This window comes from Aythya fuligula, chromosome 1, assembly GCF_009819795.1.
Source record: "Aythya fuligula isolate bAytFul2 chromosome 1, bAytFul2.pri, whole genome shotgun sequence".
NCBI lineage: Eukaryota > Metazoa > Chordata > Aves > Anseriformes > Anatidae > Aythya > Aythya fuligula.
This window is the reverse complement of record NC_045559.1, coordinates 145545529-145561534: the sequence shown is the minus strand read 5'-3', so window position 1 is coordinate 145561534 and position 16006 is coordinate 145545529.

Genomic DNA, 16006 nt, shown 5'->3' with positions numbered 1-16006 from the left:
GCTGTAGTAAATAAGCATGTAAAAGGGCCTGGGCAGGGGAGAAAGCCCTTGTAAAATAGTTTAAAGAGCGTTGATCAAACCTTTTTATTATTCTTAGAGCACAGCTTTCATACTGGTATAATTCACTGTATTCTTGCTCTAGAATATACCTCTTGGGCTTTCACCAACGTGGTTATTTCTCACCATTGGTTCCTGGAAGAGGTTCAAAATGGAGAGTGCTAGCACATGCCCAGTGCTATCTTTTGCCAAAGCTTTTGTTATCCTTGTGGGCATTGTGGCTGGCACTGGAAGGTGCTTCCCTCTTCCTATTTCCTGTAAATAATTATAGCAACATTTTCTTCCAGCCTAATTTTGGAACTGAACCTGTCTGTGAGATGTGATCAAAGTGGCAACCAAATCACAGAAACTTGAAACGCAATCATATGTCAAGAATTTTTTGTGTACCACTTTTAAAAATGTTTCTGGGAAATTCCCAACTATACACAATGCTCAGGCGCTGATTCCCAGGCAAGTCTAAGTATTGTTTTATATTTACATGGAGATTTACCTCCTATTACCATAGCATGGAAAATGTGCCGCAGCAGCATCTGCACAACTTTGGGACCAAGGACACTGGCAGGTAAGAATGTACATACCTGACAGAAGTGATTGCTGGCACTTGATAGCCCAACAGAGACATGTAAGGATGATAGCACTGGTTCCTCTCTTTGCCAGAGATGCTACAGCTTTTTCACAGATTTTTTGGCCACCTTTGATCAGCAATTGGGAACTATCAATTGTCTCTGATCAAAAGCTGTTTGTAATACCATCCAGGCTTTTTAGCATTGTCCCTGAACCAAGAAAAGGAGTTAGCCCAAGGCAGTGAAAGATACTCCCTATCTTATTCTCAGCCCTGCCTTTGCTAATACAAAACACATAGAAAAAAAAAAAAAAAAAAGTGCTGGCATTCCATTAAAAAGAAACTGCAACCCTCTTCCTCTCTTCAAAGACAAATCTCACTCCAGGGAAAGGTGGTGAACTCTCTCAAATGGGAGGGAAGGAAACCCGAAACAAAAATTTGAGAAAATTCTCTAGCGGATATATTCACATTATAACAACAGAATAAGAAAGGCGATTATAGCATTTCAGATATTGCCTACAGTTATGAGCTAAAAATGGGGATTTCTTAACAGGACAGATACAGAACTTATGAAGCTCAAATTGAAAAAAAAAATAAATACAGGAATCAAATTGGCTGAGTAGTCTCTCTGTAACCGCAAGCTTATACATTTGAAATAAAAATCGTATGCTGATTCCAAGAGTTACTGTGATTGCTGGTGGTGCAAACCAGAAGCACTGCATTTCCTACAGGAAGACACCATGACCCTAGGGTCACAGATTCGAGTAACTGCAGAGAGAATAATTGAGATTCTGCTCAGATGAGGTGCTTCAAAGCATCTGCAGGATTCCAGTTACAGCCACTCTCCTTTTCAGAAAAGTGGCCTAAAAAAACTGGAGTAGGTCCTATTAGTCAGAGCCCGAGAATCTGAAAACTGCATTTGTGAAGATGATCTGGATGCTGTGGCCAAGTGCTTGATTCACTGATATGAAAAATCTGAGCTCTTCTAAGTAGCTTTAGTACCAACACATATTTTTTTGTCCTGATCTATTGTAATCAATCTAGCCAACACATGTAAAATAATAACTACTAACAAGTAGGTTTCTTTTCAGAAACACACAGTAGAGTGGAATTTCTTTAAGTTCTTTTCTTCCAGGCAAATTACAGGGGATCACAGAGCGAGGGAGAGAGATTTTGTAGTTGTTTGTTTGCTTTTGCAAGGCACAGAACATGACCCCTTAGGAATGTGTAGGAGAGGAAATGAAAAGCAGACGTGGGAAGCTGAAAAAGCAGCACTTCTCCTCTATCATTAAGTGTATAATAAGGCAGATTACATCAGTTGTTGGCCTAGTCTCCCTGGTGAACAGGTGTCATAGATACAGTACTGCCTAATCAAATATTAACTCATCATGTGGCAGCAAGTGCTAAGAGAAGGCACATGTAAGATCATCTACCTCCTTTTGCATGCAGCCAACTCTTCCGGGGGACAGTAGGGTTCCGTAAAGGACATTCCCGTCGTGTTTATGGAGTGAATCTAATTTTATACGGTTGCATAGACTTGTGACAACCAATTTCATTTTCTATTTCCTATAAGAAACTGTACTGGATACTGACATATGAAGAGCCACAAACACAGATAAGTGGTTTGTTTACGTACACAGTTCTAAAATAAACCCATAGGAGTTTAGAAATAACCGTCTTCAACAATTACTTAGAATAAACTGATATACAAGAGTTTTGATTCATTGTTTAGAATAGCAAATAAATACCAGTGCTCCCATTTTACAAGCAAGAAGAAAAAAAAAAAAAAAAAGTAACATGCAGTAAGTAAGAGAAAAGGTCAGTCTTTTAAATTCTGGGCCAGGATCATGCTCTGCCCCAAACTGTCTGGCACTACTGGATAGTGACCAAAAATGGAAAAAAAAATATTTTTTGCATGTTCCATTGTATATGTTAGACTTTACTTATACAACCTTACTTTATACTTACTTTATACAACCTTACACAGAATCCAAAGAGTTGCAGTAGTTGCAGCTGGATCACATATACCAGTGTTGTACATAGGATGCCAAGTAACTCAAGTGTCCCTTTCTGTCTTCTCAGTTGCTTTCCTGGAAGAGAGGAAAATTACTGAAGTATGGTGTTCATAGTAAAGTCTCCAAAGCAAACTAATGATAGATGAAATGAAGCAAGTATACTAAAGACAGCATATTACTTGCTCTTTCTCTGGGCTCCAGGAAAGTCCGTATTGAGGGAGAAACAATGACTAGAAGAGGATTTTTAGGATGATCAAGTGTCCTGGTGTATGGACTGTTACAAGTGGCCTCTTTGATCCATCCTAGCTCTTCTTTTTCTGAGATGAGAAGTGCAGAACTCATCCACACATTTTCAAGGAAGGGGCTAAAAAAAATCTTCCTGTTTAATAGAGAAGGGACTTAGTGCATTGGGTGTAAAATGACCATGAAAATTAATCCTGGAGAATCCTTTATAACTATCAAAGGAGGTAGATTTGGAGCTGTTTTGTGTTTTGGTTTGGTTCGGTTGCAGTAAAAATGTTGGTGCAAAAGTATGTTAAGGCCTGGCAAATTTGCACAGCTACCTGATGGGATTGCCTGGGCTGGTAGGACTGAAAAACTAAGGCACTGTCCAAGCTGTGTTAGCACTTCCTGAAAAGAAATGCACATCTGTTAGCCATACCCTGTTGTCAGATAGTGTCTTTCTATGTTCTAGTGGGATTCTTCATATGGATAATACATATATATTTTCAACAATTATTTTATGTAGATTTTACATCTGAGAGCTATTACCCTATCATCTGTACTACTTGTCCAAAATATTATTAAAATTCAGCCGACAGAAGGAAGAATCTGATGTATGAGTTCCTGTTCTATAGTTTTTAATTACTCAATGGAGGTGGGAGGTGTGCCAAGAGCTGGACAGATCTAGGTGGAAATTTTAGCTCTGACTCAGCTCCACCTTGAACTGAGATACAGGTGCAGGCTGTTCTCTCTCCACCCCGCTTCCTTTTGGAAAGAAGCCCAGAGGTGTAGGACAGGGATCCAGCAGATTTGTCAGTGAGGTAGGACTGGCAGGTGCATCAAAGGGAACATTTGCTCCGGGACTGGGACGTGGCCAAGGTGCATGGTCTACAAACACAACACCTGCCCCACGGTGCAAATACACCCAGCATCATCCTGCTCTGCTTCAGCTCATGTCAATGGGAGCAGAGCTGGTGAGGCTTGAGCACCTCAAAAAATCCACAGTGATTTATTTAGGGGGTTCAAAAGAAGCACTGCTAGGCCACCTGTTGATGATAAAGCCTTGTCGATTTGAGAATAATTGAGGATATCTCCTTCAGTCCTGTATTGCGCCAACTGCAACATATTTTGGATGCCCTGCTGTCAGTGAAAATAGGCAGTCTTCTTGAACTCTCACTTCTGAAAATGAGACCAGTAAGAGCTTGTCATCGGTTTTTATTAACACAAAATATTTTAGCAAGCTCTTGCCATTTTAAGTATTGTGGGGAAAACAAAGCATTCATCTGCCTCCTCTAGCAATTTTCATAGCTCATGAGACTAATCGTTCCTGTCAGGTAGCTGGATAGCTTGTTCATTCTTCATAGCTGACAACCTTTTTACATTCGGTATTGAAGCACAGGCTTCAGCCTTATGCTGCAAAGAATATCCTACATATTTTAATCGCTTCCTAGAATCACTCACCTTTTGAAAGCTGCACAGCACTGTGCTGAAAAGCACAGAAAGGACAACATTGAGTCTACAGGATTCATATTCTGCATTGGATTTGCTGGCAGAAATGTAATGCTCTCAGCAAAAGGCATCGAGAATGGGCTCTGCTGTAATCTTGGTGAACTGGTGATCCTTACTTTTATTTACTTTTATCCTTACTTTTATTTCATACTCGGCATCTGCTGTGATTTGATCTAGATTTTAATTTAAAAAAAAAAAAAAAAAAAGCAAAAAAAAAGCTATATTGTGTTGATGGGTCCTAGAGGGCTGGTTAGAGGGAAAGAAATACAGAACAGGAATATTCTCTTGTTTTCACAAGGAGAAGCAGAGTTGTTACCAGCAAAGAGATTCTGCTGCAGTAAACTTGTCCTGGTGGGACAGGTTTAAGCACTTAATCCCTTTGCTGCTCCTGTTATAACAATTCCTAGAATATGGCAGCACTAACAGGATGTTTTCCATAGAGATTAAAAAGGATTATTCATTTTAGTGACTCATCTCCAGCCAGTCCATTGTTGAAAGCTGTGGCTGATTGTACAAACAGTGTGTTGTCCTGATGAAAGGAAAGCAAACTGAAGGGACCAGCTCCTTTTCAGCCACCATCTATTCTGACCTTTGCTCTCTGTTATCAGTATAGTGACTAAACATCCCAGCTAACTCTCTTTGGTGTGTCCCATGTGTTAACCCAAGCATCCATCTCTCACTGTCCTTTACAGGCTGCTCAGAGACAAACAGCACAATGTCAGGTGATGGTTACCCCTCTGTTTTGTACCTGAGTGCTGTGCAGCCAGTGTGCCAGCACTAAGGGCACATCTTGCTCTGGTACTGCTTAGGAGTTAACTCTGTGAACAACAGGCCCATGAATATTTTCTGCAACAGAATAAATCCTCTTTTCATGAAGTACCAGGAGCAGCTGGGTGGCAGCACGAGAGCAAGTAAACTGCTACACACACACAAATATGCAAAGGTGTCTTGATTTCTTATGGTAAAGCAGGGATTATGGTGCTGAGCAAGGCTTTCTGCTCCGATGTTCCTCTACTATCTACAAAAATGTCTGTCACTTTTCTAAGGACAAAGTATAAACTTTTGATTAAATTCGTTTTTCATCCCCAGAGTCTGCTTGGAAGAGGTTTAAATAGCAAGGACAAACAACAAAAGCCTTTGCTTTAAAAACAAACAGCCTAGCTTGGAGTGTTTCTGTTAATATTAACTTTCCTGGCACAATTAAAGAGCTTTTTACCCTTTCCTTATCACCAAGGGTTTCTCTAGGGTTTCTCTATGAAAAACTTGCCACTTTTTTTTTTTTTTTTTACTAGTTGGCAAGGTCCCTGGCTTTCTAAGAACTACTTTTAGTCTTCCAATTTTGTAAGTCTTCTTCTGGCTTGCTACATACTGCTTTATGGCCATGAACTGCAAGAAGTTTTTGAAGCATAGCAAATGCATATTATTTGAGATAATATTTTTGGATATGTTTTCTGAACAATTAACTGTACCTAGTAACAAAATGTAGTTTTCTTATATTGTAAACAAATGTTTATAACGTTCATTTAAACATCATGGAGCAAAAATTGCTTGGATGAACGACCTTCCTGTGAAGCAGGAAATATATGTTCTCTTGACTTCATTGACACGGTACATGCTGCCATCTGTGTGTCCTGAGAAAGCACCTGGCTTGCTTTCTTAACTGCTACTCCATCCTTTCTCAGTGGTCACATCAAAGGGCACTATACACACAAAAAAATGTCACCAAATGCCAAACTTTCAACCTTACACAATGCTGTTTGCTCTGGGCTTTTGCAATACGATTGATCATCCCTGTTTTGCAGGTGGAGGAGCTGAGGCAAAAATGCCTCAGAGCCGTGGGCTGGGCATTTATATGGCATGTGTGCCAAGCTCCTTCACACATGCAGTGCCCACATCTGAAAGCCATGTCCACGCACATTGTTGTCATCATGTCCACAACTACTGCCAGTGTATACTACCAGTACAGATATATAAAAATATTCCTTCAAAAGCACTGAAGCATCTTAAGAGATCATATGGTACTGCTACATTTACATCATGATTTGATGCTGATGAAGAACCTGATTTTACACATGTTATATGTCTATGTGTAGGTCACAAAGAGTACATTATGAATGCAGTGACGTTTGTCATTCAAACTAAAGGATCCACTAAGCCACTGCTAGTGATAATTATTCTCCAAGGGACTGCATGCCGATGGTGAGACACCAAAGTGTCTCATGTTGGTGTACAGCCAAAAGAGGGTGATTTTTTAATGATTTTTTTTTTTCCACACTAGGACCTTGTTAGATGGGATTATGCTCCTCAGATACATTCAGATTAATGTGAAGACACTTTGGGTACCAAAGAAAAAGAGGGTAAAGTTGCCAACTGTTGGCTCTCCTGTGTTTTCTCTCTTTGTGGCAGATTTCTGAGGTTCCTGGTGGTGCACTGTTCAATCTTTCAGGAGCTGAGAGGCAACAAGCTGTTTCAGTGCTCGCTGGAACTCAAAGGGATTTGTATTACCGTCAAGTTGCATGAAGACATTTCAATTGGTGCAGTTGCCAGGAAGCTCACAGAACTGTTTAAGTCTTTGTCATGAATCCGTGAGTTTTTTCATAGCATAGGCTGAAGGAAGAACCACAAACCGTACTAAAAATCAGTATAATTTAGCAACATGTCAGAACAAGCAGAATTTTTCTAGAAAGGGAAGCATTTTGCAACAAATTGTTTGTAGACTACAGCTGATGGCTTAATTTCCATTTCATTCAGTGAACAATAGGACATATGGCCAGCTGGGGTTTACTAGATACTTCCAAAGCATCGTTATTTCCAGTTAGAAATGCTATCCACTGTGAAGTCAAATCCCCACAGTGAAGGCTGCTGAGACTTTGCACACTGCCAGAGTAAAGGCACTACCCTGATCATATGTAGTCCAACTGGAGCCATGTCTGTGTCAGGAAACTGGGCAGAGACGGGGCGGTCTGGAAACTCTGTCCCTGGTCATTATGTTCGTTGCTTCTATAAAAAGACTTCAGTCAATTATGAATTTTGTCAGAACATTCTAATACAGATGGAAAGAGAAGGTCACTTTGAAAATAGCTCCTATTTATTTGTCTGTCATTGCTCATAAGAAATTATACACATACACCAGATGCTAGACTGGCTCTGCCCTTTGTTCATAACACAGGCAATTAAAACAAAAAAGAAGAATGCCCAAGTGGTATAGTTTTAATAAGCCCAAAGATTAGCAACTAATGCCAAACCATAATGAATTTTCCATCAGCGTGACTTGTAGGTCTCTGTCACTATAAATCTAGCCCAGCGAAGCCCATTACCTAAAGGAAGGTCCATGGACTGAAGAAAAACAGAAGAGAAGCCAGGATCAGTAATGGAAAACAAAACAAAACAAAACAAAGCATTGTCTGGAAGGTGTTGTACTGGCAACATGTCAGTAGACTAAACTCAACTTCTACTCACATACTCTGCAAGGTACATACCTTTGAGGAGGTAAACATCCCTCATCATTTCCATTTACTTCACTTTCTGTTCCACACCACTTTAATAATAAATACCAACTCTTGCTGCCATATGGCTGCTAGAGTCCTGGTCTTTAACCATAAATATTTTTGACTGTTAGGCCTGTTGGGTGAAAATATGAGGACTTCTGCTAGGGTGCCTAAATTCTGGACAAAAATGTTCCACCTTTGTAACCCTGTAGAGAAATAGGTGTGTGAGGGCAAGCATTTTATTGAGAAAATGAAAAAGAATATATCCTCTGGTTAGGGCATGCCTTTGCTGAGTATGTTGTGTGAGCACTGCCAGCATAGCATGAAATACCAAAAAGAAAGTCCTAATTTGCTGTTGTACCTGAGGCCAGAGCCCATACTAGACTGAGGTTCTAGTGCAGATGAAATCCAGAATTGTGATCCAGAAGCTTTCTGTTCAGGAATTAATTTAGCAGGGGGGAAGGGATCATGTAGGATTACTTTTAACTGTGTTGTGACTAAACACAGTTATGAAACCATGACCAGAGTGATTGTCCAAAATATTATTAAAGACATTGCGGTGTGAACAAATGAACATTTGACATTGTCTACTGTAATCTGAGTTAGGCTGTTATAATATGTATGAGAGGACAACCAGACTGGTAAGAAACCAGCTGGATGGTCAGGCTCAGAGTGTCAAGGTCAGCAGGTCATAGTTTGCCTGGAGCTGCAACAAGGCAGGTACTGCATTGTCATGGAGTATGCTCTCATCAGATTTGCAGATAATTCCTAGTTGAGGGTGGCCACTCCTCTTCAAGGCAGGGCTGCCATTCAGAGGGATCTAGAGGAAACACGAACCTCATGAAATTCAAGAAACCAGAAGCAAAGTGCTGCACCCAGGAAGGAATAACCCTTTGCAAATATGTAGTCTGCAGACAGACTGGCTTGGCATCAGCTCTGGGGACAGTGGCCTGTGGCAGCAAGCTAGGCAGCAGCACCTGAGGCCACCTCCAGGAGATGGGACAGGGCTGCCCAACACTTGCCACCAGCCAGCTCTGTGCCCCCAGCACAGGGCTGGTGCTGATGGCTGGAGCAAGCTCCCCAGGCTCAAGCAGAGGCTGGGCCAGTGGGGCTCATCCAGCCAGGGCAGGGCAGCCCTGGGGGCACCTCACATCCATCATTACATGTGGGGACGGGCCAGGAGGCAGCCAGGCCCTGCAGGGCCGCACATGGCCGGAACACAAGGCTGGGCAGGTATGGGCTGGAAGCACAGGGGCTCAGGCTGGGTGTGAGGAGGCCTCTGGCAGCATGAGGCTGCCAGGCAGAGGGATGGGCTTAGGCAGGATCTGTCCTTGGGGTGTCCAAGAGGAAAGCCCTGAGCAGCTTGGTCTGGTCTCACATCTGGCCTGGCTGTGAGAAGGGGGGCATGAGGGGCCTTCTGAACATGAATTATTTTGTGATTCCACAATTCTAACCAACAATATTAAGCGTAGGTGCATGAAGAATATTTTTCCCACTGTTACACTATTTCCATCCAGTGTTGTGCTTGTGATAAATCCTGGCTGTGCATGGTGACCCAGACTTGTGCATCTTGACCACCGTCATAATTTAGTGTACACTTTATTGACTCAGGACTACTTAAATATCATAGTATAGAACCATAGAATCACAGAATGGTCTGGGTTGAAATGGACCTTAAAGGCCACCCAGTACCAACCGCCTGCCACAGGAATGGACACTTCCCACCAGACCAGGTTGCCCAAAGCCCCATCCAACCTGGTCTTGAACACCTCCAGGGATTGGGCATCCACAGCTTCTATGGGTAACCAGTTTCAGTGCATCACCACCCTCATCAGTGAAGAATTTCCTCTTTGTATAATACAGTAGATGCTGTTGCTCATTTCTTACTGTGAAAGGGAACTTTATCAGCACAGTATGGATGACTTATATTAGAGTGTTTCCTCTCAAATATGGACCATAGAATCCAACTAAGAGTTCTGTTTTGTTTGTTTGTTTGTTTGTTTGTTTGTTTGTTTTTCAGTTACTATTTACAGTTCAGCCACAGTATCCTGTAGGGGAGTAGGGGACTTAAGTGTGACTTAAAGAGTACATTTTGCTTCTAATGTCTTTTTTTTTTTTTTTTTTTTTAAAGCTCTTATCATTTTAAACTTGATTGCTATTTTGGTACAACTGGTGACATTTCACTGGTCAGCAGTTTCTGCTACCTCCTCCCTTTTTAAAATTAACACCAATCATCACTGACATTTTTCTTTCCTTCACATATTTTAAATGTTAATTTTGAGGATTTATTTATTGCTCTGTACCTTTAGAAAAATCCATTGCATTGTTCATTGTTGTTCAACCACAGTATTTTATTTAGCTTCTAAGTAGTTTTTAAACACTTTCTGGTCTGATTTTTTTAAAGCACTTCTACCTTTAGATGCACATTCCAGTCTATTATGCTGCTAAATACTTTAGGCATTAAAAATGGCTATTTAAAGCTTGATAAAGTATAATACTGATTAATACCAGTACTTAGTCAACTAAGTTTAACCAGATCCTGGTCTATATATAATAGTCTATAATGACTACTATAAGGGCTCAGTAATTACCCGTACCTAACTCTTCATCCAGATGTAACAGATGCTAGAACTCACAGTTTTCTAGACTCCCATGACAAATGTCTAATCTAAATGCCATCTAAAAAGGTGAATTCCTTTTTCTAAGTGTTCCTAAACACAGTTAACACATCGACAAGACCTTGAGAGATCCCTTTAAACCACAACATACTAATAGTACCCGTGATTTCCCCAGATGTGTGTTCAACATTTATTTCAGTACTATCCATGCTCACTGCTTCCAATTCTGTGCAACACCTATCATGTCATCTTTTAACTGCTTCTCACTAAGCACATTGTAAATGGAATATAAAAGCCTGTGTGCTTCCAAGACCCTTGAACTTTGACAGAATTGCTGTTCATGCAACTGAGTTTCAGGTTCAGAAGCTGTGTCTGATACCTTATTTAGTCAGCGGGATCCCACAGACATGCTGCTTTAGACAACAACACTGGTGCCACAACCTTTCTGAGCCCCTAATTACCAAGGCACTTTTCCTTGCTTGCTGGGGAAGCTCTGGTTTCTGGATAAATGTAGAGCAGGGTCTGTGGAAGAGAGTAAATTGAACAGACAGGAATGGAAAGTGTAGCACTCTGAAAAATAAAAATGTTCTGTGAAGCCCCTCCAAGTTTGATCTCACCCCTCTAGCTTATCCTTGGTTTGATCAGTGCTATTGTGCTATGTTGTCATTCCTTCCCCAGCACGATTTTCTGGCTAGCCTCTATCTTTTCCTTACAGGACTAGTGTCCAGGTTGCAAAACCCACAGCTCCTTTCCTCATCAGCTTTCTAGGAAAACAAATAATATATTGAAAGACAGTAACCATCATTCCTGTTTGGAGACGTGGGATGCTTTGATAGCCCTTGACGTCTCTGCTGCCCACCCCAGCTGTAGTCTTCCCACCAGGGTACGATGCCTGTGGCATGGTGTGGCTTCTGCAGCTCTGTGTTCACTCTGCTGCTTCTCCCCCACTTCCCACCAGCTGCTTCAACCCACGGGTTGAGGAATTGCATTCTCAGCATTTTTAAATGCTCCAATAAGTAAAGCTTAACATGTGTAGTTAATCATTGATTTTTATTTTTATTAACTTAACACTGAAGGTTCAGAATAAGAGACTCCTGAGTCTTCAGAGGAATAGGGAGGCAGGGGGAGGCAGGGAAAGGTGTGCTCTCCCCATTACTGACCACGTTCCAGCCACTGACACATTGCTGGGTGTAAACTACAGCAACTATAGGAAGTACTGTAATGCGAAGCCATTTCTCAAGGATTTTCCACTGGCTTCAGATCCTCCAGACTTATGAGCTCTACATTTGTTCCCCACTCCACCTTGGAAACTTCTGTACTGGCTTGTGAAAACAGCCACCTATTTTGGCCTTAACCTACATTTCCTGGATAGAATCAGCTCCCTGAGGCTCATGCAAGTTCCCTAAATGCTGCTTGATTACAGGGGAATATGTGGGAGGGATGCCGAGTTGACCCCTTCCAGTTTCTTACTTGTATACATATGTGGTATACAATGATACTTAAGAATATGTGTATTACCTACCATGGGTACCTATGAATAATGTAGCTTTACCTGATCTCAGATGCAGACTGCATCTGTGCTTCAATATGATAAGGCAGCTCCCCTTTATGAAGCTGAGTTCTGCCACGTCGAGTGAAAAAACAGCGGAATTGAGTGGGGTTAAGAGAACTTGCCACCCATGCACCGTCTGACTGCCATCAGCCAGAGGTTTCAAAACTTTCTGGGCTTGTAATCAAGGTTGTGCAGATATCTGTGATTTTGAGGAGCTGGACAAAACATGGTGAACGAGGATAAAAAAAGATGAACAGGTTAAAAAAAAAATCTTATTGCAGTGACAGTTGATTAGGGTGTTGTTATTTGTTGTAAGGTGTATGGAGTAACCCCAAACCCATGAGAGAATCACCAAGAAGCAGTTGGAATCCAACCACACAGTGTCATGTTTGAATCAGATTTCGAAGTCAAATCTTATGGGACAAAGTTACCCTTGTGATGCAAAGATGCATGAAATAGAAATGTTTGTGCATAGATGTAGCATCCAATGTAAAGGAGACACAAACAATCTGCAAACAAACCATCAAGCACAATATATAATACAAAAACATTTCCTGTCTGCTTCATTTCACTAAGTAACATAGGCTGTACTTTACCTGAAGGATGCCTCCATAATGAGTGGATGCATCTTTAATGCATTTGTACCTCTTCTCATTTAGAAAGCATACTCCGTGTTTTTTGCAATCTTAGAGAGGAGATGATTCCCTGTTCAGGCTCTCATTCCCAGATGAGCCATGTATCTCCCTGTTGTGCAGTGCTGTACACTTGTACTGCATCTCACTGTCATTAAAAAGAAATGAAACAGCAGCACAGAGGGGATGCCTGGCAATGGAGTTTTACTATGTGTCAGTGTTGTAAATTGCAGCAAAGCTAAGGAGTGGCTCTAGCCCCTGGATCCAACTGCCTACCACAAAATAAGGCATTTGGTTGCCATTTAAATGCACCTCTACACTTACAAGCTTTCCCAAAAACCTTCCCAGTATCAATGTGATCTGAAGGGAAGCTCCTACCATCCCTTTGGGCCTATTTGCTTACATATGTAATGTGTGAGTTCATTAGGAAAAGGAATATTGTGGAAGTTTTAAATGACTTAGAACAACCAATTGAGAGACAGAGAACAGATGAACCAAAATCTGTCTATCTTCACCCTGACAAAGAGATAACCTACACAGCTCAGGCACCTGACTTGAATTAATTCAGACACCTTGGGCAGTACAGAAATATACTGAGCAAAGATGCCTTTATAATAGACACATTTATGCTGATATGTAAGATTTGATGTTATCCCTACATATTGCTTGGAATTGCTTGCTAATTCAAAAACATGTATATGAAGTCACTCTTTTAGCTTCTGTGGAATTCTAATGACTATTGAATAATATATCATGGTGACTTTACTTCTAAAATCCCAAGGTCCATATTATTTGGGTCAACCCTATTAAATCAAAGGGTTTATCAAGTGAATTTAGTCATACCTTTAAGAATCCCTAGCAAACACCATTGAAACTAGTTGTCCTGCATTATGCAGAAGCTCACTTTACAGAATGTTGATCATTATGTAGATGCTAGACAAAGCAGACCTCTGTCAGAGCCCTTGGCTCAAAGTGGTTTCTGAAAAACACACACTGTCTGGGAACAAAATATTACCTGCATGAAATACCCTGAGTGGCAGAATGAAGTAGCTAAAAAAAAAAAAAAAAAAAAAAAAAAAAAAAAAAAAGGACACAAAACCAATAGAGTTGAAATTTCCTGGAAATTTGGAAGGCAAATGTCTTGAACAGTGCTTCATTCTGTATCTGTATTTTGCACTGACGAATCTGCTAAGTTTTGTCATATATGCCAAAAGTAAAAGCCAAGTGAAGTGAAAGAGCCCATGCCGATGTCACTGAAAAAAAAAAAAATCAGACTCTTGGAGCAAAGGAGACAGATTTGCTTATTAAGGAACATAAAGACTAGAAAAGGTCTCTGGATCTTCATTGTGCTGTATGGAAAAATATATATACATATATATTTATATATATGTATATAAATATATATATTTATCTGTGCTTGTGTACTTGTTGTAAAATCCAATTCTTGCTTCAATGACATCATCTTACTAAAAAACACTACAGTTAAAAGAGGTGACGTGGTCCTGGGCAACCTGTTCTGTGTAGCCCACCTTTAGCAGGTTTAGAGGTTGGAGCAGATGACCTCCTGAGATCCCCTGGCTTAACTCTGAGTTTGGGCATGAATTAGCTCTTTACACCAGACCCATCTTTGAAGCCCCAGACTGGGAAACACATTGGAAGATGGCAAGAACCACACGCACGAGACTGCTGTTTAGATCAGTTAATGAACTGGTTATAAATATCACATTAACATCATGTAACCATTGTCACTTCTGTTATCTCGAGCTGGGAGAAGAAAGCCCTGGGAATGATATTTTCAAGGGATTTTTCTGCAGCCAGCTGAAAGCAGTTAGGTTACACGCAGGCTTGTGTAATGTGGCACTGCCGGCTGGGGCCCAGACGTGCAGTCAAAAAGACTTTGTCAAGCCTTTGGCTCTGATGGATTGGTGAGGAGCACACAGGTTATTTCTAAACTTCAGCAGCTACAGTTAGCTCACTTCTACGTGCAGTCTGGACACTCCTGAAATGTCTGTCACAGGACATAAACATTTATGATTCCTTTAACGCCAAACCCTTGGGCTCAGAACCAGTGAAGGTTGAATGAATACCTGCTATTATTCTTAGCTATTGCAGCTTAAAGTAAACTCGGCATGCTTAGTTATTTAAAAATCAGTTACTTCATGCTTTCATTGAGTGTGAGGACAATCCCGCCTGTCTAGCTGGTCTACAACAGCTTGCCGATAGCCTCAGTGTGCAAGTGTGTTCAGGGCCACCCTTACAGGCACATGTGCTGCTGCTGTGCAACTTTGCTGAAGTGGCCCAAAAAACCCTTCACAAAACATAACAAAAATCCCAAACCATTTGAAACAGAAGAGGGCTGGAGGAGCCTCTCATCCAGCATATTCCCTAGAGTTAGGATCTGGTTCCTGAGCCTTGGGTGTAGCTGTCTGCTCCATGGCAGCGTCTCGCTCGCCCGCTCGTTTGTTCTGGCTTCACGCCTGCATTTCAGCTCCTGCTTCTATAGCACTCAGTAACACAGCACGCAGACCTGGAGCTATGCAAGTCAGCTTTACGTAGTTATATGAGGGATGAAATCACTAAGCAGCAGTCTCTTTCTTGAATAAAGATTATAGGTTCTTTACAATGGGGCTGGAGAACTTCTATAGGAAATAGCTTTGCTTAACAGGAGAGTTTTTTCTGGATGTTTCAAATCACAGGACAGCTCTCAATACATTTGTAACATCCTCACAATTTTTTTTTCTGTTTACATTGGTTTGTTCATGCTCAAGGAATTATCTGCAAGACAGTTTTTGCTTGATGTTGTTTTGATTTTCCTTTTATACCAGGAGTCTTTATTTCATGAGTGCTTGGTATTGAGCCAGATTTCAGTAGTACAACATCAGTGATTTTACCAGGGTAAATACCAACTATTTTTGTGTTCTGATAGACTTCAGACTATAACCCCACCCTTTGAGGCTGAGTTGTGCTCACTCTGTGCTCTCAAAGAGGACAAGTCAGGTTACAGTGCTCACTAGATTAACCAAACATAAAATGTGAATGCAACAGTTCACAATCACAATGAGTAAATGCCCTTGAGAAACAAGAGTTCCGCTTTAGCAGAACAACAACAAATTAGCTTGTGATGAATAACATTTACAATAACTTCACAAGTAAAGTTGCCATTCTGTTCTGCTAAATATATAAGACGCGAAGTCACAAGGTGAAACTGCCAACTGCTAGAAAAGTTAATAAAATTCAGTCGTTTACATCAAGGCTGATTAGAAATAACAACTATTGCATATCAAATTTTTTTAACCTGCTGTTCCTCAGCTAAAGGTCCTTTCTACCAATGACAGTTTTGTAAGATAAATC